The sequence below is a fragment of the Simochromis diagramma genome, unplaced genomic scaffold, assembly GCF_900408965.1.
Source record: "Simochromis diagramma unplaced genomic scaffold, fSimDia1.1 OVJJ01000492.1, whole genome shotgun sequence".
Taxonomy (NCBI): domain Eukaryota; kingdom Metazoa; phylum Chordata; class Actinopteri; order Cichliformes; family Cichlidae; genus Simochromis; species Simochromis diagramma.
In genome coordinates this window covers 43,015-66,375 of record NW_024387308.1, presented here as the reverse complement: position 1 = coordinate 66,375, position 23,361 = coordinate 43,015, and the positions used below count along the sequence as shown (strand labels likewise).

Sequence of the window (23,361 nt, the reverse complement as noted above, 5' to 3'; positions counted from 1 at the left end):
AGCTATATTTTCAGTGAACTGTCAGCCTCCTCAAATACAGTGTGTGGTCAGCTCGAGCTGCCGTCATTCTAAAAGCTTTTCTTGAAGTGTTTCAGCAGATCAGCACGCTCTGCATCAGCTGCTGGAGTCTAGCAAAGCACTTAATATTTTAGTCTTTAAGCGGCCCTACCATTCTCTACTAATGAGCTGCACACTACAGGCCTTCAACTTACACCATGACTTAAAAAGCCATCTGTTGACCCAGCCGTCTCAGCTAATTACAGCTATCACGATTACAATTTTTTCAGTTATTGCACCCTTCCTCTGTGCTTTGGATAAAGGCGCTGTACAGAGATATCCACAGGAAGGAAAGATTTCCTGCTGTGATTGGTTTTATGGTAAATGGTCTTTATTTGTATGTATGAAGAGCTTTCTCTACGTGTGTGTTCCTTTTTCTTTCCCTTTTGGCACAGAGGAAACGTAAACCAGTAAACTTAATGTTGAGGTTTCCATTCTCCTCAGTGCACACATCGCAGTCCAGAAACAGCAAACAGTTATCTTTGTGTCTTCCTGGTGAACTTTGTTTCCATCCACAGAGTTAATGTGAGCAGTGAAGGATTCTACTTTTGACCCAGGTGTTATCAGCACATCTGTACCAGTAGCTCGGCGCTGTCCTGGAGCCAAGAGCCTTTCTTCCCACTTCCTCCATGTAAAGGTTGGCTACAATAGGAGACACCGGGGACCCATGGCACAGCCATGTTTGTGTCTGTAGAAACCCTCGTTGTATTTGAAACATGTGGAGGTAAGGCAGAGCTCTAACAGTGTGCACGTGAAGAGGGAGAGTGGGACTCCTTTATGGATTTTTGGAAGTCCTGCATACAGTTGAGTTCAGGACAACAGTGGACCTCCCCTTGTCGGCTGGTAATATGGTGACATTTGGTGGGTATGCCACAAGCAGTGACGATGCTGCTGCCATCGTTTAACATGGAGTCTGTGTACACACTCACACAGCCCATCAGAAAACGCTGCCTGGCTCTAAAGGCTGAACCAGCAGCTGCTCATCGGTCAGATCTGTTTAAGATCATCCAGCAAGTTTAGTCATGGAACAGTTCAGCAACAGACCAACACCCTCCAAGCAATGTTCCCTCTAAGCTGCGCGCGTGTGAAATTGCGCACTGCTGGCACGGTCTCTGCGCACAGAAAATCTGCGCTGTGCACATAAAAATCGAGCCTGAATTGAAGTTAAAATTAAAACGTTAACAATTCTGTTCTGCAGTGTTAGTCAGTAAGAGACTGGCTGCTCCTGTATGGGATTAGAACGATGCCACCTTATCCCACAGTCCAGCCAATGATGCGATTCACATTCGTATATACGCAGCTAATCAACGCGGTTGACAGGCTCTGACAGCGTCCTTATGTGCCGACACCGGTGTTTTAGCGAGCAAAGCGGCTGATGTGGAGTGAAGCCACGTTAATGACAACGTGTACAACCATTGGAGATGTGAGCAGGACAGACGGAACAACTGACGGACAAAGTGTGGACTTTATAGCAGTTTTTAAATTGTGTTGATCGGCCACGTAAAACCAGAGTTATGATAAAATATCTGCAATGTTTGTTTTTCTTCCTGAATACTGTCGTTGTTTATATTTACTGCGGGAAGAAACGGTAAAAACGGCGTTTTATTAGGAAAACGCTCGAAAGGCGAAAGCACTCTCCGCCTGGGGAGGGGGGTAGGAGTGACGGCGGTGTTTTGAGATGTGAGAGATTTGCGACGTTTAGTGCAAATCTTGTGTAGTCAGTGTGTAGTGTAGTCAATAGTTTTGTTGTGTGTGTCAGAACAATGAGGCGACTGCTGAGTGTTACAGGTGTTACAGCAGTGATACATCTGCTGCTGTCAGGCCTGCAGGTATCAGGCTGTTGTTCTCCTTCATCTCATAGTGGACAGAAATTATTTTTGGAGTGGCACAAATAATTTGTGTGGCATCAGATTTGATGCAGAACAGCTGATTGTTCTGTAAATAGTTTGAAATGTTTGTTTAAAAATCGCCTTGGCTGCATTTTTAGGTAAACAGCTGCAAAAAACTTTGTTTGCATAACTCAGTTACTTTTTTGAATAAGTAACTATATAATTAACTGCCCAACTTTGGTCATTATTTACTGTATTTTGCAGACAGAGTTACAGTCTCTCTCCCAGACCACAGACTCATAATACAAGTCAGAGCTTTATAAAAAAAAAAAAGGAAAGTTGTGTTTTCAAAATTGGAGTTATTTTTACTTCCAATAGTGTTAACATGCTGCACAGGTCATGAACAATTGTTAAAAAAAATTTCATTGTAAGTGGGATAAAGCAGTTAATTAAAAGTAGTCTAACATAAATGTAAATGCTGTAATTTCATTATTTTAATAAACATGCAACTTGCATGGATTCGGTGCTGGCGTGACCACAGTGCACACGTCTGCTGTCGCTCACAGTGGTCCAAGTGTCCGCTCAGGGAGTTTGCGCGATTGCTCAGACACATGAAACATTAGAGGGAATATTGCATCCAAGGTATGTTCCCTCTAAACTGAGCGCGTGAGCAATCGCACACTGCTGACATGGTCTCCCCACACAGAAAATCTGCGCTGCGCACACAAAAAAAAATCCAGCCCGAATTGGAATTAAAGTAAATACGTGTATTTATTTTATTTCGCTGATTTTCTGTGCGCAGAGACTGTGTCAGCAGTGCGCGATTGCTCCCGCGCTCAGTTTAGAGGGAACCGTCTTCATCAGGGTTTGATAGGCAGGGCTAACAGCAGCCCGGGCTCACCATCAGCCAACACCTGACTCTTTGAACCCCTAGAGGGCGCCAAAGGTTAAAAAGACAGATGTCTGTACACAAGAAAACAATAAACCTCAACAATGTTGTATAAAATTATGCAAGACATACAAAACAATCTGTGAAAAGGGCCAAAGGTCATACATTAAATCCATCCATTGTCTTTCGCAGGTCTAAACAAAAGACAATCCAGACATTAAAATTCTGCTTGTGCACAAGAGTGGCATCAAAATTTGATCCTATATAATAAAAAACAATAAAAAACAGAGCGTAATAGTATAAACTGGGATATTTTACTGGAATCACAAACTGTGTAGAGAAACAGGGTGTGTAAAACTGTAAGGTCCCCCTCCTCACTGCATCCTGGTGGTTTAGTGCCCTGTAACATTTTCCACCCACTTCGGGTGTTATCGGTAACATTGCTGCTAATAATGCCCACTGAATGGATCAATAGCATCCCAAGTGGGTGAGTCTCTCCCCTAACTTACTTCTAAAGATCTGGGGTCCCATGTCATGCTTGGTAACAGCGGACCACCCAAGTCTCACCCTTAACCCCCAACATCGAAATGTGCTCAGGGCACTCGAGACGGCTCTCAACGTTTGTTTCATCCCGTACGTCCAGTTAGGGAACAACAAGAATACGATTTTAATATGGCCCATAAAGGTGAAGTTTTATCTGCAGTTAAACTATTAAAAAACAGACATACGAGGTGGAACCAAAGAGAGTTCATTTTAAAACTCCCACGTTTTCTCACTTCTCGTGAATAAGACAGAAGTCTTTCTTATCTGGTTACTTTTAAAAAATACTTTATTTGGCCTTTGTCAGCTTTATTTGATGAAGAGAGGACAGGAGAGCAGGGCAGAGAGAGAAGGGAGACAGCTCGACGCACTGAGCTAAACCCCCTTATCGTGTTACTTTATCAGATAATGATTAATCAGTAGATTACGGAAATACCTGATAGACAACTGTGAAACTGTGTGTCTCAGTCTTTGCCTCCCTGCGGCTCATCTACGCTTCTTAGTCTACCGAGCTTTTTTTTTCATCAGAGCCGCTTCACGACTCAGATTCTTCAAGCTGTTGGCGACCTTTCACAGAGATTATGAGCCATGTTGACATGACATCATTGTGACATCATCACGACCCTCCACTTCCCAAAGCTGCTGTGTTGGACTGAGATCTGTGATGGTGGAGGCCATCCGAGTGCAGCGGCACGGTCAGGAACTCGGTCTGAGATGAGCTGAGCTTTGAGACGTGGAGCTTTATGACCAAATCTCAGAAGGATCATAACGGGACAGACATGGTCTAACCGTGGTCTAAGCCCACGCCATCAAACCAGCAGCCTGGGCGCTGATACAGGCAGGATGGAACGTGCTTCCAAACTCTCTTTTTTTTGTTGTTGCCTGTCCCGTTTGGCTCTTTTGCCATCAGAATTATTGTCTAAAGGCAAAGAAAGATGCCCAACGGATTTACTTTACCAAATTGACCATCCCAGCCTTGCCATAATGGTCCATTTGATTCACCTTTTATTGTTTATTTTATTTTCACTTGCTGAATACGGGACAGACTTGAAAGGAGGAAAGAAGGGGAGAAAGAAAGAGGGAAAGAGAAACAGCTGAGAAGAGGGACGGGGGAGAAGGGCAAAAAACAAAAACCAACAGAATGGGCAGGAAAAAAAAAAAGCATATATTGATCACCTGGATCACCTGTTGAGAAAGAAAAAAGAAAACAAGCAGAAAAGAACAAGAGTAATAGAATAAACAACATCACAATGATAAATGGGAATATGACAGTAAATACTAAATATTAAACATTATTGTGCAGCACATAAGATCAACAGAACAGTGTGCTTTGAGGTAGGAGCCAAAAAGGGTGTAGTTTGTGGGTGTGATCACCCGTGTGTACACCTGTGAGCATGGACGCGCTTGTATTAAAAGGTTCCTTCATGTAATGATCTGCTAGAGGGTGTGGGGGGGCCACAGCCCCGTCCTCCAGGGCATGAAGCAGGTATGGAGGAGATCAAGACTCCAGACATCCAGAGGCCCCCAGAACACAAGAGACCAAGGAAGACCAACAGAGGGGCAGCCGCGCCACTGTCCCAGAAAGAGCTGAGGAGAGTCCCAGATGAGGGCTCACTCAGCAGCTGCGGAGCAGAAGCCAGGGGGAGTTGCAGTGACGCGCCCGTGAGCTCCGCCGGCAGCCAGCCGTGCCTGAGTGACCGAGCCCCAGGCCGAGAGGCCGGGGGCACCCCACCTCCGAAGTGGCCCGAGCGAGCCCCAGGCTCCAGGCCCCGATAAGCGGCCGCCAAGGAGTGAGCCGGTGTGTACCTGGACGCCCATCCCCGGACACAAAGAACCACCAACGCACCGATGTCTGAGGGAGTCCGCCACTGGCAGGGGAAGTGGTGGTGGGGGGAGATAGACCTCCAAACCTTGGAGGGCCTGAGATGTCCCCAGAGAGGTGGCGTCTGATACCCAACCTGACATATAGACACAGACATACAGGCACACACAGACACAGACATCCATTCCCACCCTCATGCTCTCATATGCACTTACTCCACACTCCACCAATGTGGAGACAGACATAAAGAGACGCTGTACACACGATCACACTCCCCAAGCGTGCTCTACGAACCGGGTCTAGGTACCCTTGCCCCTGGAGGGGGGAACTGCACCCAGACCCAGGTGGTGTTACCCTTTTCCCTGCGGTGGGGAGAGGCAGACCGCCCCGACTCCGCAGCAGCAGGGAGGCCCCACACTCCAGACCGCAGTCGGACGGCCAACTCCTCCTAGCCCCCCCGCTCCAGCAGGCCGCAGAGAACGGGGGTGAGAGAAGACTCCAAACCTCCCTCCACCCGCTCATTGTAGTGTTGATGCATGTGTGTTCTAAGGTGCATTTAAAACCCAGGAGGGCATGGAGCTACCTGCCAGAGAGCAGCAGGTAAGCGCATAGCCCCTCCTCCGTGCTTCCAAACTCTCACCCGACCATCAGGAAACCTTTTTCACCTCCTGTTGTTCAGTGTTGTGAGTCTGTGTGTTTTCTGTCACTGTCCTGGGTCGGTGACCACGTGCTTTGTGTTTCTTGGTTATTTGATGTTCATGGTTGTTGCTGTTGGTGTTTTGGTTTCTGTCCTTGTATTTCTAGCTGCTTAGTTCTGTAATATTTCCAGAGTTCTAGTTCTTAGCTTTTGTTGTTGACTTCCGTGTGTTCTGTGTTAAGTTTATATATCTTGATTTCAGTCAGCGTGTTTCCTGTTTTACTTTGAAGGTCTGTGTGTTATGCAGTGTTGGTCAAGTTACTTCAGTAACTAATTACTGATTACTTCCCCAAAAAAGTAATCCAGTTACTTTACTGATTACTTATTTTCAAAAGTAATTAATTACTTAGTTACTTTTTAAAAACACGATTTACAACCTGAAGAGGTGATAAATAGATCTTTCAGCCCAATTCTACTTTTTCTGCATAATCCATCATACAAAATGTGATCAAATGGAAAAGTCTCTTTTTAAAACTTGTTTTATTGGTTTTAACCTTTTAACTTTATGCATCAAGCTAACATTAAATTATATGCAACATTCTCTAACTTGAAGAAATTTGTTTAACATTTAAACCTATTTTCTGCACATTCCAGCACATAAAATAAAATGTTTTTTTGTGTTTACTCTCAGTCTTTCAAATAGATGCAAGTAAAACACAGCAGAAAATAAATAAAATCAAAGACTAGCTGTCCTGTTGCTCTATTTTCACCTGTAAAGCAGGAGTGGGGTAGGCGGAGGTTTACCCTGGTGCAGGTGAGCCGCAGCGGTCAGTGGAAGAATCCGCGAGTTTCTCTGTGAGTTTCCCATTACGTCGTAGCTACTCGGTCCTTGCTTGGAAGTTTAGGGGCTTTTTTTCGCTGTAAAAAGAAGTTTTCTTCCCACGCACAGCGGACACTCATGTTTTTGTCACTTTTTATGGAATCAAACTCAAAGTAAGGTCAGTACTTCCACGCTTTAAACGCTGCACGCTCATACTCTCTCTGCACTCGATATATGATCCATTGTTGATCTGCACACAGCTGTTGTCACGTACGTCGCGCTCGCTTACGTCACTGTCATGAGACATTCTCGCAAAAAAATCACGGTTTTAGTAACGCAGTAACGCAGCGTTCCTACGGGAAAGTAACGGTAATCTAATTACCGTTTTTGCAATAGTAATCCCTTACTTTACTCGTTACTTGAAAAAAGTAATCCGTTATTGCACATCTCTGGTGTTATGTCAGTGTATTGAGTTTTGCAGGCAGAACGACCCGAATGTTGCATTATTTTTATTGCGTTTTTGTGCTGCTGTGGTTCAACGAGTGGCCTTAAAAAGTCTTTAATTATTGCTCACATGTGGGAGGGAACATTTTATCAAATCCACCCCGGGGACCGGGAGGCAGCATATTTAATGAGGAACAGATTAACGTCGCACAGAGTTCATGTTAGTCTGAGAATGGCTCGCAGATGAGCCGCTCAAAGGCAGCTGCAGTTAGTTTGGCATCAGAGCAGTGGGGTCACCCTCAGGGGTCAGGGGTCAGGGATGGTGACCTGTGTGTTTCAGGTCAGTTTTTTCAGTCTTAAAGGTTAATTTTTAATCACTTTAATAATTCGTCAGGCATCAAACAGGTGAAAACTGATTCTACTGTCAGTAGATCATCTTTAGGTGCAGAGAGGACTCAGACGTGTGTGCATCATCTGTCTACGTTTATGTCTTATCCCTGCACAGTTAGTGTGGAGGACCCACAACTCATTAAAGACATGAAAGGGCTATTCAATTCTATTCTATCAGAAACAGCACATCGTGTTTCATGTTTAAACACACTGCTGATCATCGGTAACATGTGATGGGAGCTTTCCGATGAAGCGCAAACTTCCTGCGGCTGGAAGCAGAATCAGTCATTCGAGTACTTTAGTGTAAAAGCTGCCTCGGCCTCGGCTCAGTGTCGCTCTGACTCTGCAGCTCGCTTCAGTTTCAGCGTCACTCGCCCCGCGCTTGGTGACACTGAGCGACTCGTCGAAGCTGAAGTGGAAAACGAAACACTCGCCGAGATCTCATTTCTCCACAGAGGAGCTCCACGCTTCCTTCCTTCTTTCTTTTCTGTCTAAATGTGACTGAAGCTGCACTTCCTGCCTCTCTGCTGCTCTCTCTTCTTCTCTGTAAACATAAACTGAAGCGTTAAACCGCTTCCTGTGACAAAACTCACAGGTTTTACTTTGATTCATAGACACAAACACAAGGACGAGGACAGTTCTGTCCATGAACACTTACTGAGAAACTACAAGAGACATCATTGTTTCCATGTGACTCAAAGGGAACAAGCAGCAGGAAATTAAAGTGTTTGTTTGTTTCATGAAAAACTACAAACTGAATATTAATCCTTTATTTTCTGAATGAGAAACATGGATCATTACAGAGCAATCGCTTCAAACAGCACATCTCTGAACCGCGTCTCCGATTCAAATTCAGCACATAAGCATCAACAAAACCAAAGTGAAACCACCAAAATAAAACAACCATCCACCCATCGACCATCCATCCATCGACCATCCAACCTTTGATCTGTATTTTATCTCCTTACTTTTGACTTTCAGCAAAACTCAGATGTTCACAAACTTTTGTGTTTAATGAGGAGTCAGCATTCCAATCATCCAATCAGAATCAGGCGATGACAGTGCACTTTATTTTTGAGTTTATAACTGACTGACCACTGGAGGAGTTTTACAGGACACACACACAAGGACAGAAAAGTGAGGAGAAAAACTGCAGGATAAAGAATAGTCCTAACACCAGCTGGTTGACTGTGTAACAGTAAATTAACTACAGATTTTTCCTGGCAGGTTTGATAGCTCGCAGTTTAAACCAAACTGAGTTTTTTGGGGCAATAATGAGCTGATTCTCAATACTTGGTCCGTTTTTTAAGTATTTCACCACCAAAAACAACATATAAGAGAAAATGAACAATAAGTAATTACAAAGGTCTGTGTTTGTCTAATATGTATGTGCTTTGATGACATCAGGCTACAGATTAGTACTTTTTGACTTTTTTGACTTGTTACCTCGTTCATTTACATCATTATTTTAAAAGTGTATTTAATTCTGTAGTTTTGTTTATTTTGTAGTTTTTCATTTAAGTTTCAACTGAAGTAGTTCTAGTTTTTATAAGACTTGAACATAATTATTGTTGCACTTTAACCAGCTGCACACTTCTGTCACAGTTTGTTTCAAAATCAAATAAACTAATGAAGCAGCTGACATATTTACAGTTTGTGAGTTTGCTTCTGTTTCTCCTTTGTGTAGATTTTATTGATATAGTTTTCCAAGTTTATAAAATCGTTTCATTGAGTTTCATTGTTTTTAAAACTTTAAATGTTATTTTAGTGTAGTTAAAAACATGTTCACATCAAGTCTTAGTTTGAGTGAACAGTAATGATCTTGTGGAGCTAACATCACATCAGAGCTTTTGATTCTTCTGCCCATTTAAAAACTTTTTGCTTTGACACTGCACACTGAAGTGTTACTGCAGTAATGTGATTACTTTTTGAAAGTGCTCTTTGAGACACGGAGCACTTCATTAAAGTGTCTGGGGCCTCCAGCCGACGACACATGTAGCTGACGTCAGCTGTCCATAAACTTTTGACCGTCAATGTTTCCATATGTTTTGTGCATCTCTGCTGTTGCTGGATTTCTTACCATGTTGAGTCAGCAGTTGCAAAGCGAAGGCTCGCGCGCCACCTCGCACCCTGAGGGGGTGGCCAGGATGCAGTGGGGCCTGAGGTTGGGAAATTTCCAGAAGTTCTTAGAAATGTTTAATTTTTGTTGAATGCATCAGAGTTTCATTTACTGCTTTCCAGGATGAAGCTTTATTTAAACCACAACATGACACAGACTCTCATCAGAACCACAACAACCACCAGAGGAAGAACCAGATCAGCGCAGACCTCCGACACCTCCAACACCTCCAACCCTGCAGCACCCCTGCCAACGGTGAGTGTCTCGACTCAGATATCAAAGCACTGAAGCAGTTTTAGATCAGCTGTGGGCTTTATTGATATCCTCAGATTAATCCTCAGACTTCTGGATTAAACATATTTCATTAGAACAACAGCTTGAAACCTGATGCCATTATTGATTTTCCATTGCTCAGTCAGCTGTTGAACTTTCAGTTACTGTTTCCTAAAATCTTTGATAATTTATGTCTGCGACAGCTTTATTTGTAATTTGATGAATGAAGTCTGCAGTTTGGAAAAACATCAGCTGGTTTTTAACCCTGTGAAACAGAAATGTGGCAAATATGAAACATTTTTGTGTCACAGGGTTTCAGAGCTCTACATCATCAGTGCCAAAAAAAACCCTGATCCTTCAAAAAATACCAAGTAAAACTCAAATTTATAATGATTTTGTTCCTAATTAGTTAGAAGGTTTAAAAGAGGTTTTGAGGGTTTTAATAAAGTTTGAAGACTTTTTAGCGTTATGCCCTGGCTGCCTGCGAGCTCTGTGCTGTTGAATAAAGTTGCATTTTGAACAATTTGGCTTCGGGTCCCTCTGTGCCGGTGATTAAAAGCCCCTGATGATTAGCAGTAAGGCGCTAACGAAGGCGCTTTAAGTTTCATTTCAGGGCCAAAGCTTCAGATAAGTGACTCATTGACTTTCAGGACTTTTCTTCTTCATTAGAGTCAGAACGTGAATTTTCCACTCATGATGCGAGACGAGAACGTCAGCTGACGGTTGGCGCCCGATCGGGTCTCGTAGCTCTGACGAATAATTCCACCAACGCTCCGAGGCGCGGCGGGAAAACCTGCTGACTGGAAAGAGTGTTGTGTTTTTATGTCTGATAGGAGCTGAGCGAGCGACACGTCACCTCGGCGCACTACAAATACCATTCGCTCAAAGCGCCCGGTATCAGTCCGGCCGATCGCTCACAGGTCAGAGTTCAGCTTTGGTGACTGTAGCTACCTTTACTTCTCTCAGAGCTGTGATGTCACATCCCGTTTCAGGCATTTAGATGGGTAGTAAGCGTCAGGGAAACTGTTTGGGATGTTTTATGTATCTGAAACCAAAGATATGACCATAAATATGCGGACACGTCTAACTTCTCACCGATGTTGTTTTTTTTTCATAAATACCTGTTAATGAGCTTTACACCACTCCTCTAGTGACTCACCTGGCAGTAGAGGGTCCAGGTTGTGCTTTCAATCAGATTTTTAGTGGTTTGTGAGTGAGTCACACAGGTAGATGTCCTCTCATTGGCTGATGTGCTGACATCCAGCCCATCTGCTTCTCTCTGTTCCAGGTTACCTGCCGGCTCACACAGCACACACCTCAGACCAGACAAGGACCCGCTCGGCTCTCATGGCGCCCTCCACCGTCCTCCTCATTCTCTTGCCACTCTTTGGTCTCCAGATGATGCTGGTTGCCAAGCCAACGCCGCGGTGCCGTCCTCTGACAGGAAGAGTGGTTACGGGAGCCCACCATCTACTCAACGCCACGGTAGGAACGGAAACCCTCACACCTTAACATCAGCTGCTGTTAGTCGGTCATCTGTCCATAAAAATTTAGTGATTCCTGTTTGTCCTGTAGGGACCGAAATTTCCTCTCCACTGTCGGCCGGTCAACGCCAATATCTCCTTTCCAGACTCCACCCTCCCCACCACTGCAGCCAATCGATCTCAGGTAAACTTCACCATGGCCTGTCGGCTCTCACAGAGCTTTGTTTTCTATGTCTGGATATGACCTGATTTCTCATTGGTCCACTGCAGTGTCCCCGAGTACTGTGGGTCGTCTACAAGTCACTCGAAGGCATGTGGCTGACGTACCAGGAACACGAGCTACCTGTGGGAGATGGCGGAGTCAACTGGGACGAGAAGAAACTCGAAGAATTCTTCACCCTGCAGGACCGTCTGCAGGATGAGGGTAGCTGTGTGAGTACCAGAGCCCATCTCAGTAGAACCGCCTCAGTCATTGTGGTCTCTGTAATCTGTAGTTTCTGTAGAACTGGTCTAAGGTCTGATGGTCTCTGTAAAACCTGCCTATGTAGAATCAGCCTGTGTAGAACTTGTCCCTGTAGAACCAGCCTCCTGTTGCTGTGATTTGACGGTCCGTGTCTCCACAGCTGCCCTCGGACGAGGAAGCATCAGGTCTCCTGTCGTCGTACTTCAGTAACGTCACAGCAGTCATTGAGCAGCAGGTAAAAATTGATCTCTGCAGTCTGATTCATAAAACGTCACGAGTAATAAATATATTTTTATTAAATCAATTCAACATCAAATGAACGATATGAAATGATTAAAGATTTTATTAAAGCTTCGTCTTAATAAATGACATGTTTGAGTCACTGTGTGTGGACCAATGAGAGCTGAGTGGGCGTATCTTGTCGTGTCTCACAGGACAGTGCAGCGTGTGGTTGGGAGGCTCTGAGGAGAGATGTGATCTGGGTCCTAAAGTCCACCCAGCAGATACACAGGTCCTGCTTCAACTGGAGCCACGCCCAATGAAAAAATCCTTTGCCACGCCCACCAAGGAGTACTGATAATCATATATTTTATTTATACCTTTATTTATTTATATGTATTTATTATTTATTGTTTTTGTACTTTTTCTGATTTCATTTTTTCTTATTTTTTATTGTTCAAATGTTTCATTTCATCAGAATAAAGCATCAAAAAATGCACTCTCTTCTTTTCATTATTATTATTATTTTTATAAGTCTGGGTTAAACCGGGGTTTGGCAGGGTCTGTAATATCAGATGTAGGAGTGCAGCGAGGGTAAAACAAGAACTTTGAAATGAATGAACGTGAGGCTCTGATCAGCTGACCTGTGCTGCCGCTCTGATGCTCTTTATGGCTGACTGGAACACGCTCAGCGTGAGTTGTGTGCCTGGTTTTAAAACAGTCTATGCTTTTCATATGAAGCTGAAGTACAGCGACCTCAGCTCTACGTCTGCACCACGAACGCATCACAGGGAGGCGTAGAAAGGATGTGCTGAGGCTGTGAGCGCCGGTGTGATGTCATTATTTTGATATTTCTGAGCCAGCCTCCGTGTGGTCACTGGAAGCATCACCAGCAGCACATGAAAAACAATGAAAGTGAACTAACTGCCATCACACTGATCGGCTCATATCCAAAGGTCAGGATCACTTTACCGTCTGATTATGAGCAGAAGTCATTTTGGTAGTAGTAACAGTAATGACAGCAGAAGCAGAAGCATCATCTGAGATGTTTCCAGTGAAACTGTTGTGAGCTTTGATTGGAGCTTTCAGGTGAAGCTGATGGTGAGCAAGCTGATTTTTAACCTTTTGTGACTAGAGTGAGAGGAAGGTTTAAAGACAGAGGTGTGACCCGCTGTGATGGATGGCTTGGAGACAAAGTTAGAAAGGCTGACATGGTTTGCACATGTGCAGACGAGGGAGAGTGGATTTACTGGAAAAAGGATGAAGATGGGGCTGCCAGACAGGAGGAAGACCTCAGAGGAGGTTCATGGATGTAGTGAAGGAGGATATGCAGAGGGCGAAGTGACACAGTATCTCCACCTACTCAGTCACATCATCCCTCAGCCTCCTCTGACATCAGAGTTGAGGCTCGGGTGTGAAATTTATGGCTTTCAGGGTTTCCCTGGGTCTTTTCCCATGTTGTAGTTGTGTGTCTTATTTCGAGAGATGAATTGAACGTCTATGGATTTCACGGCTTCGCTGAGCTTCTCTGGGACTGAACCCTGTGTGATGAACTGGCTCCAGGTCACAATCAGTGACAGCAGTTTTTGGCTCTGCAACAATAACCTTGTATCTATTTTAGTTTATGAACATCTGAAGCATCATCACAAACATTCCTGATGAATGAATGAAGCGCTGCTGAGTCAGCGCGTTGGCTGTGTTTACAGTCTCATCAGGTAATCGTCTGCTGACAGGTTGTGGTTTTCTTATTATACCGAGCTCTTACCTGAGGCACGAGCGTTCACATCCAGACATGCCACCACAAACCTTCAGCTGACTTCAGGTCAGAGGCTTCCAAGCGGTTTGTGTCCAAAGATCAGGCTAAAGGTACACCCAGGCTGACAACCTGTTATTAGACCCTTTCACACACAAACGGTCTCTACCTCGGGTCCAGATCCTGCTGAGACAGGGTCCGAGGTCAGTTTTCTAATCTTGGTTGCTGAGCACTTTTTCAGCTTAGCTCAGAACCATGAATTTGGAGCTTCATGTTCTTCTGATACTGTTCTACAGCTAAGACAGACACTATCTCTGCTTTCAAGATTAGACTTCAAACTTTCCTTTTTGCTAAAGCATATAGTTAGGGCTGGACCAGGTGACCCTGAATCCTTGGTCATGCTGCAGTAGGTGTAGGCTGCCGGGGATTCCCATGATGCATTTTCTTCTTCAGTCATCTTTTTCTCTCATCCATCTGCAGACTCACCTGTTTGCATTCAAAGATGGCTGCTTTTCTCTATGAGTGTGCTGTCTCTGTGTGTGGCTGTAATGATGTTCATGGTTAATATGTCCAAAGCTTTATTTATTCACAGCACACAATGCAGACGTGACAACTTTGTCTGTTTGCTGAGGGCAAAGATGACAGTGTGAATGTATGGAGCTTGGAAAGGACGCGACTGGACTTCTTTCATTTGTTGAAGACAGATACTTCTTCAGTCTGGGACTGAAGTCTGGGCCTGGGACTCTCCACCTTTTAGTTTTGAACTGAACAAGCTTCCTGGATGAAATGTCTTTGAAAAACCTTAAAGAAGGGGCTGGATTCTATGCCAGCAACCATCGGGTGGGACCTTCAACCAGATTTTAGAGCCCTTGTTCACGCCTGAGACAGACTGGATTATTATCACTGAACAGTTAAAATGAACTAGAAATCAGTAATCCCTGTTAATATACTGCAAACTTCACTTTCAACGCAACTCAGGTTTGTCATGTGGCCCCTTTTAAAAAGAATCGCCCACCCAGGTCAAATGTGACATCACTATGAGACATTTGGAATCACCATATAGCATTATCATTTTATGAATAATGCCAACACTGTCAGGGGGCTGGGCCTGTGACCAATGTTCCCTCTAAGCTGCGCGCATGTGCAATTGCGCACTGGTGGCGCGGTCTCTGCATACAGAAAATCTGCAGGACAGACGGAACAACTGACGGATAAAGTGTGGACTTTATACAGGGAGTGCAGAATTATTAGGCAAGTTGTATTTTTGAGGAATAATTTTATTATTGAACAACAACCATGTTCTTAATGAACCCAAAAAACTCATTAATATCAAAGCTGAATGTTTTTGGAAGTAGTTTTTAGTTTGTTTTTAGTTTTAGCTATTTTAGGGGGATATCTGTGTGTGCAGGTGACTATTACTGTGCATAATTATTAGGCAACTTAACAAAAAACAAATATATACCCATTTCAATTATTTATTTTTACCAGTGAAACCAATATAACATCTCCACATTCACAAATATACATTTCTGACATTCAAAAACAAAACAAAAACAAATCACTGACCAATATAGCCACCTTTCTTTGCAAGGACACTCAAAAGCCTGCCATCCATGGATTCTGTCAGTGTTTTGATCTGTTCACCATCAACATTGCGTGCAGCAGCAACCACAGCCTCCCAGACACTGTTCAGAGAGGTGTACTGTTTTCCCTCCTTGTAAATCTCACATTTGATGATGGACCACAGGTTCTCAATGGGGTTCAGATCAGGTGAACAAGGAGGCCATGTCATTAGTTTTTCTTCTTTTATACCCTTTCTTGCCAGCCACTCTGTGGAGTACTTGGACGCGTGTGATGGAGCATTGTCCTGCATGAAAATCATGTTTTTCTTGAAGGATGCAGACTTCTTCCTGTACCACTGCTTGAAGAAGGTGTCTTCCAGAAACTGGCAGTAGGACTGGGAGTTGAGCTTGACTCCATCCTCAACCCGAAAAGGCCCCACAAGCTCATCTTTGATGATACCAGCCCAAACCAGTACTCCACCTCCACCTTGCTGGCGTCTGAGTCGGACTGGAGCTCTCTGCCCTTTACCAATCCAGCCACGGGCCCATCCATCTGGCCCATCAAGACTCACTCTCATTTCATCAGTCCATAAAACCTTAGAAAAACCAGTCTTGAGATATTTCTTGGCCCAGTCTTGACGTTTCAGCTTGTGAGTCTTGTTCAGTGGTGGTCGTCTTTCAGCCTTTCTTACCTCGGCCATGTCTCTGAGTATTGCACACCTTGTGCTTTTGGGCACTCCAGTGATGTTGCAGCTCTGAAATATGGCCAAACTGGTGGCAAGTGGCATCTTGGCAGCTGCACGCTTGACTTTTCTCAGTTCATGGGCAGTTATTTGGCGCCTTGGTTTTTCCACACGCTTCTTGCGACCCTGTTGACTATTTTGAATGAAACGCTTGATTGTTCGATGATCACGCTTCAGAAGCTTTGCAATTTTGAGACTGCTGCATCCCTCTGCAAGATATCTCACTATTTTTGACTTTTCTGAGCCTGTCAAGTCCTTCTTTTGACCCATTTTGCCAAAGGAAAGGAAGTTGCCTAATAATTATGCACACCTGATATAGGGTGTTGATGTCATTAGACCACACCCCTTCTCATTACAGAGATGCACATCACCTAATATGCTTAATTGGTAGTAGGCTTTCGAGCCTATACAGCTTGGAGTAAGACAACATGCATGAAGAGGATGATGTGGACAAAATACTCATTTGCCTAATAATTCTGCACTCCCTGTACCAGTTTTTAAATTGTGTTGATCGGCCACGTAAAACCAGAGTCATGATAAAAATATCTGCAATGTTTGGTTTTCTTCCTGAATACTGTCGTTGTTTATATTTACTGCGGGAAGAAACGGTAAAAACTGCGTTTTATAAGGAAAACGCCTTGGCTGTATTTTTAGGTAAACAGCTGCAAAAAACTTCGTTGTTTGTATAACTCAGTTTTTTTTTAAGAAGTAACTATATAATTAATTGCCCAACATTGGTCATTATATCCTGTATTTTGCAGACAGAGTTACAGACTCTCTCCCAGACCACAGACTTATAATACAAGTCAGAGCTTTATAAAAGAAAGAAAGTTGTGTTTTCAAAATTGGAGTTCAAGTTATTTTTACTTCCAGTAGTGTTAACATGCTGCACAGGTCATTAACAATTTTTTTAAGAAATTGTCATTGTAAGTGGGCTAAAGCAGTTAATTAAAAGTAGTCTAACATAAATGTAAATGCTGTAATTTGATTATTTTAATAAACCATGTAACTTGGATGGATTCGATGCTGGCGTGACCACAATGACCACGCCTGCTGTCGCTCACAGTGGTCCAAGGGAGTTTGTGCGTTCGCTCAGACACATGAAACATTAGAGGGAACATTGCCTGTGACCCAGCATTTTTATACTGAGAGAATGTTCTAGTGTTATTATTGTGAGCTGGTCTTAGTTGAGCTTTAGTTTATCTTTATTCCATCTCCTGGTTTCTTTTCCTGTCCTCTGTGTTTCACCTTTAGTTATGTCCGTGCTTTCGTCTGCTTTATCTACGTGTCTCTCCACGTGTCTCCCCAGTCTGTCATGTGTTTCATGTCTGTGTGTTGTCATGTCTACATCCCATTACGTTTCCTCTTTTATTTTGAAGGGTCCAGTGTTTCCGTGTTCAGTGTGTTTATTTTTGCTTCCCCTGTGGCGTTCATGTTCATTTGTGTCGACTGTGTTTCCCAGGTGTTTCCACTTCCCTCATTACTCTTCTGTGTTTTTAAGTCCTCTGTCTCCCTCTGTTCGGGGTCGGGTCGACTGTTTGTATCAGGTCATGGACTTCAACTCTCATGATTACGTTCATGCTTTGCTTCAGGTTCATGTTTCTTATCACAGTTTTTGCATGCACATGTTCTGATTCCTGTTCATGTACCATGTCATAGTTAGTTTTAGTTTATCCCAGTTTAGGTTTTAGTTTAGTTTTTCCCCAGCTCGCCTTGTTGTCTGTTTGACATCAGCCTTAATAAACGGCTCGCTTTTCTTATACTTTGTTTTCTCTGCCGTGTCTGCTTTTGGGTCCATGACACAACACCTCGGCTGCTCAGTCATGAAAAACACAGACAGCAAATTTTAAGCAGCTTCAAAGATAAAAGACATTTCATGAAAGTTTGACCTTATCCGACCTTGATGAAGAGGTCAGAGGTCACATGTGACATGATATTTTAAAGCTCTATACAATGACAGGAGCGTGGATGTATGTGTGTGGGGTGTCAGTAATTATAGCCGCTGACTCAGGTCGGTGCTTGTGATCCCACCAGACGCTCCGCAGCGTGTTTCAGAAGCAGTGCTGCTAAAAATAGCAGCAGGTGTAATTTTCACCGCAGTCACGTCAGAGCAGGTGATGACAGGAAGGCAGAGCCAGGAGCAGAATCCAGGATAAACGCTCCGGTGTGGTCTGCAGCGATGGAAGGTACAACAGTGTCAGAGACGTTCGTCTCACAGTCAGCTCAGACGCAGCGATGACTCCGACTCTGACTCACAGAGCTCCATCAGGCGTCCATCCTCTGTCTGCCCGGCAGCACCCGACAGGTGGAAACAGGTGAGAAAACTCTCAACACATTGACTTTGCTGTGTGAAAATGCTGCATCGCTGCACTTCAGTACCTCTCAATACATTTTAAAATTAACCTGAATTATCAGACTGCTCAGGGCCAGGAAAACAAAAAATATACACGTTTAATCACTTTCTTTGCCCCCCCGAGTATAAACTCTAGATGAACATCTAGAGTTTATACTCGGGGGGGTTAAAGTAGGCTGTCTGAAGGTGTCTGTCAGCTGTGTTTGTGGTACTTTAGAATACAGAAGAGTAGGGATGGGTATCGTTTAGGTTTTATCTGATACCGGTGCCAAACCAGTACTTTTGAAACAGTGCCAGTGCTTAAACGGCACTCGAACCGGTGCTTAAAGAATAGAGAACACAAACTTGTCCTAAAACCTCTCATGTTCAGCTGTTTCCCACTTCTTCTTTGGTCATTTTAGCCTTTTTGGCCAGGGTGAAGGGAGTATCTGCCATCAAACAAGAAGACAGCCACATGTAACTACGACGGTGTTTGCTAGTTCACCTTACATGCATTAATGTAATAACGTGGTTAGCCTACTCAACGTAAATTACACACGAACAACATTAAGCTACTCACGCAGAGAAGAACGGCTGCTGCCATCATCATCCTCATCATTTCTGCTACACTGGCAGGGCTAGGGGCCAGGACTCTCCTCTTCGGGTTTTTGGGGGATGTTGCTAACTCCGGGTCCGATAACAGGCACCACACCCGCAGTAGACGTGCTCGGTGTGAGGTCTCGCAGCAAGCTATCAAATACGGTGCATTTCTCAGCTCTTAAAAAACGCTATGCGTCGCCAGGTGTTTCATCAGATTCGAGTTGTTACCTCCTTCACACAGTATCACTTTAAAGCACTTGTTGCAGGCTGCTGAGTTTGCATCTTTTGCTGTGAAGTACAGCCAGACTTTGACTGCTTCGCCTTGGGCATTTTTAATCTGTAGCTCTGCTCTAAAAGAACGTACGTACCTGGGCCCGCCTACTATCCTTGGAAAGGTAAAATGATTGGCTAGAATCCAAAGTGTATGACGTCTCAGGAAAAAAAAAGCATCGAAATGTGCGCTGCTTTTCGGTCTGGTTACTACCATTTATGTCTGAACCGGTGCCATAATGGCACCTGATACTGGTACCCATCCCTAGTTATGAGAGGCAATGAGAGAAGTCAAGCTTTAACTAACACAGTGGGAAGAGGGTCAAGCTGACAAGTGGAGGATTTTGATTTTTGTACAAGATTTGATACATCAGCTGTAGGGAAGAGTAAAACATGAAAATGACTGGGAGGAAGACAGTGAGGAAAAGAGAGAATCTACTTCACAGTTAGAAGCTCCTACAGAGCTAAGTTGTTGGTGGATATCAGCGATTTTATGAGTGAAAAAGGATATAGGAGAGTTGCAAAAGTCAGCAGAGTCCATATGAGAGGGCAATTTTACTAAATTAATTATAATTTTACTAAACAATGAAAAAAGACACCTGGAGTTACCTTAACTAGAACTGATTAAACCAGAATAGTATGCAGATTTGGCTGAAACAATGCAGTCCTTATACAGCAAGATATGATTGTTATACATTTTGTTATGTATAGTAAGTCCGGTTTTCCTGAACAGACGTTCCAGTTGGCATCCTTTAACTTTGAGATGGCACAGGTTAAGAGAAAACCATGGTGCTGAACGGGAAAATGAGACAGTTTGATGTTTAGGTGGAGCAAATATGTTAAGACGGTTATGGAGGTTGACGTTATAATGAGAAACAAGTTCATGAGGGGCTGAGGAGCTGTGAATAGATGGAAGGCCATAAATGGCAGATTAAAGATCAGCAGTGTTAATATTACTAAGTTTCCTAAATGTGATGTCATGGCAGTACAGGTTTTGGAGGCTGTTGTATTTACAGTAAAAGAAATAAACTTATGATCTGATTGGGGAAACAAATGGACTTTACAGTGAGTGTGGGTAACGCCAGAACAGCAGACCAAATCTAAGATATGTCCTTTAGTATGAGTAGAAAACTTTATGTATTGTAGAAGCCCCAAACTTTCCAGACAAGAAGTAAAATATCTGGAATGAGGGATTTTATCATTGTCCATATGGATATTGAAGTCACCAACAAATTTGGAGACAGTACCGAGAAATGAGTAAGAAGAGCAGCAAAGTCATTTAGAAAATCCTTCTTTGGCTTAGGTGGCCAGTACACAGTACATATAATGGTGGGAGTAGATTTAAGGAGCTATATTGTGATGTATTCAAATGAAAAGTGGAAGGGTGGGGCAGAGACAGGTGAGAACTTTCCAGTGCTTGCGGTGAATTATCGCGAGGCCGCTGCCCTTCCCGGAGTTGCGAGGTATTAGATATAAACAAACTCAGATGGAGTGGAGTAATTAAGTGAAACAAAATCATTAGGCTGTTGCCTCGTTTCAGTCAGGCAAAAGAAAAATCCAACTTACGGTCCGAGAGGAGATCCTGGACAAGATGCCCCTTACCAGTAAGAGAGTGGATGTTTAATAGATTGCAGTTGATGCTGGAATTACCATGTGTGACAGTAGGCTTAGCTGCCCTAACAAGGTGGACCAGCACATTGTGGGCAACACCCCGATCGGTTTTGCAGGGAGGACGACAAGTTTTGGACCAGATGGACACTATTGAGTTAGTGTCATTGGTATTGAGGTTTCGCTGGAGCCCACGATGTACCTGCAGCGGGGCTTGAAAGCGATTGTACGTGTTTTGGTGTTTGTACGTGCTTTGTCTCTAGGGGCCACCGTAAATATATTTTTATTTATTCACGCCACATAAAATGCAATAAAACAATTATAACATACAAAAAACAACTATTTAGATTTCAACTTTTAACTATTTATATTTTCAGCTTTTTCTTTTAAACAAATTTAGAGTGAAACAACACAAAACACTGCAAACCACAACACAGTAAAATATAAATTAAAATATGCAAAACAAAAAGAAGATGCACATTCTCTGTCATACAGGCCTGGCATGATTTTTGGGAGAATGTTTTCCTGCTTGGAACTGTATACATAGGATTCAGTGCATGAATAAAGTTTCTGAATCCTTTATCATCCGCAGCTGAAAATAGTTGTGGATGATTACTATACCTTTCTAATGTGACGTTGTTGTCCCTGGCTCTCTTTCTCTCTCTTTCCCTCCCGCTCTGTTCCTGTGCTACTGCGAGTGTAACTACCGGCCCTCCCCCCTCTGCTCAGCGCAAAGCACAAGGCTCGCGTGCGGAGTGAAGCGGGAAAAAATGCGACAGAAAGAGGGAGGGTGAGAGAAAGAAAAAAAAACACAGCTCCCAATAAGGAGCCGGCTCGCGTCGCTCACTTCAAAGGGTCGGCTCTAAGATCCATTTCGTTCGCGACCAACACATCACTAGTGCTTAGCTTGGTGCAGCAGCACGGGGTGCTGTGACTGCTTTAACCTCCTAGGACCTGCGTCCACATATGTGGACATCACATTTTGGGTTATTTAGACCAAAATACTCAATTTTGCTCTACAAGGGCCTGATATCCACTTACGAGGACATTATACTGCTACTGTTCTATCAAAATTTTAAACGAATATCCTCGTATGTGGCTCTTATTTTTCTTAAAAACAAAAATAAGGTAAAAAAAAAAAAATCTGGTAATTCTTTGTTTTTACATTCATCGGGCCCCAATATGCCCAAATATCAAAGAGAAATTAAAAATCCATGCCGTGGAAGAGTTCGGGTCTTAGGAGGTTGAAGCTAAAAATGGGCAGAAAAGTCTCTGAAAAGTGTAGTAACTGTGATCAGCCTTTTACCATGAAGCTGCTTGTATTGTGGTAGTGATTTTTCAGCAGGAAGTGGAGGATTTAGATAATTTCTGACCATGTTGTTTCTGTTCATGTTCTGGACTGTGATTGGCTGCTGATTCAGAGGAACTCATTTTCAATGAAAGTGTCTATGTTGAGTCCCTGAATGCACCATAAGAACAAAAATCCATCGAACAAAAACTACCCAGCACATCTGAAGGGATTTATTGAGTCGTGGGTGCGGCCTCCATGGGTTCATGTGGATTAGGATCCACGTAGTCCTGGTTGAACATGACGGTGTCGGCTCCCAATTTGAACCTGTGGATGGCAAGCAGGCTCTGCAGCACCTGCAGACACACAGCATGCATGTTAGGGGTTGTTAAAAGCACCCACAATAATCAGATAAAAATTCGGAGAAATCTCTGTGTAAGGCCCAGGTGGACGATATATGATAACAAGTAAGACTGGTTTCTGAGTTTTACAGCTGGGGTGGACGAGGCTAAGCATCAGGCTTTCAAATGAATTAAAAGTCTGTCTTGGTCTTTGGTTGATTAATAGGCTGGTGTGAAAAATTGCTGCCACACCTCCCCCTCGGCCTGTGCTTCGAGGTTTCTGGTAGTTAGAATGACTCGGGGGTGTTGATTCATTTAAACTAACATAATCATCCTGCTGCAACCAGGTTTCTGTAAGGCAGAGTAAATCGATTTGTTGATCAATTATTAAGTCATGTACTAACAGAGACTTGGAGGAGAGAGACCTAATATTTAATAATCCACATTTCACTGTTTTACTCTTTGGTTCAGATGTGGATACTGTATTGTTCTTTATTTGTGATTGTTTATGTTTAAGTTGTTTGTTACTGGTTTTTAGTTACTTTGTCTGTTTGGGAGCTGACACAGTCTCTATGGAGATGGGTTTTTGGGGGCGTAGCAGGAGGAGAGAAGCTGCAGAGAGGCGTGTAAGACTGCAACTCTGCTTCCTGGTCCCAACCCTGGATAGTCATATTTTGGGGGGTTTAATAAATTTGTCCATATTTCTAGAAATGAGAGCTGCTCCATCCAAAGTGGGATGGATGCCGTCTCTCCTAACAAGACCAGGTTTCCTCCAGAAGGTTTGCCAATTATCTATGAAGCCCACATCGTTTCTGGGACACCACTCAGACAGCCAGCAATTTAAGGAGAACATGTCTGTGAAGGTTCTCAGTCATCCA

General features: G+C 43.5%; 1 long non-coding RNA gene across 1 annotated transcript in view; it reads left to right on the top strand.

Annotated features, from left to right (window-relative positions):
* LOC120717133 overlaps nucleotides 1–18,728 on the top strand; it is a 30,816-nt gene extending 12,088 nt beyond the window's left edge. Inside the window, exons 3-4 of the long non-coding RNA XR_005692094.1 lie at nucleotides 16,674–16,688; nucleotides 18,622–18,728. This is a non-coding gene — a long non-coding RNA (uncharacterized LOC120717133). The remainder of the gene's footprint in view (nucleotides 1–16,673; nucleotides 16,689–18,621) is intronic.
* Nucleotides 18,729–23,361: the final 4,633 nt, after the last annotated feature.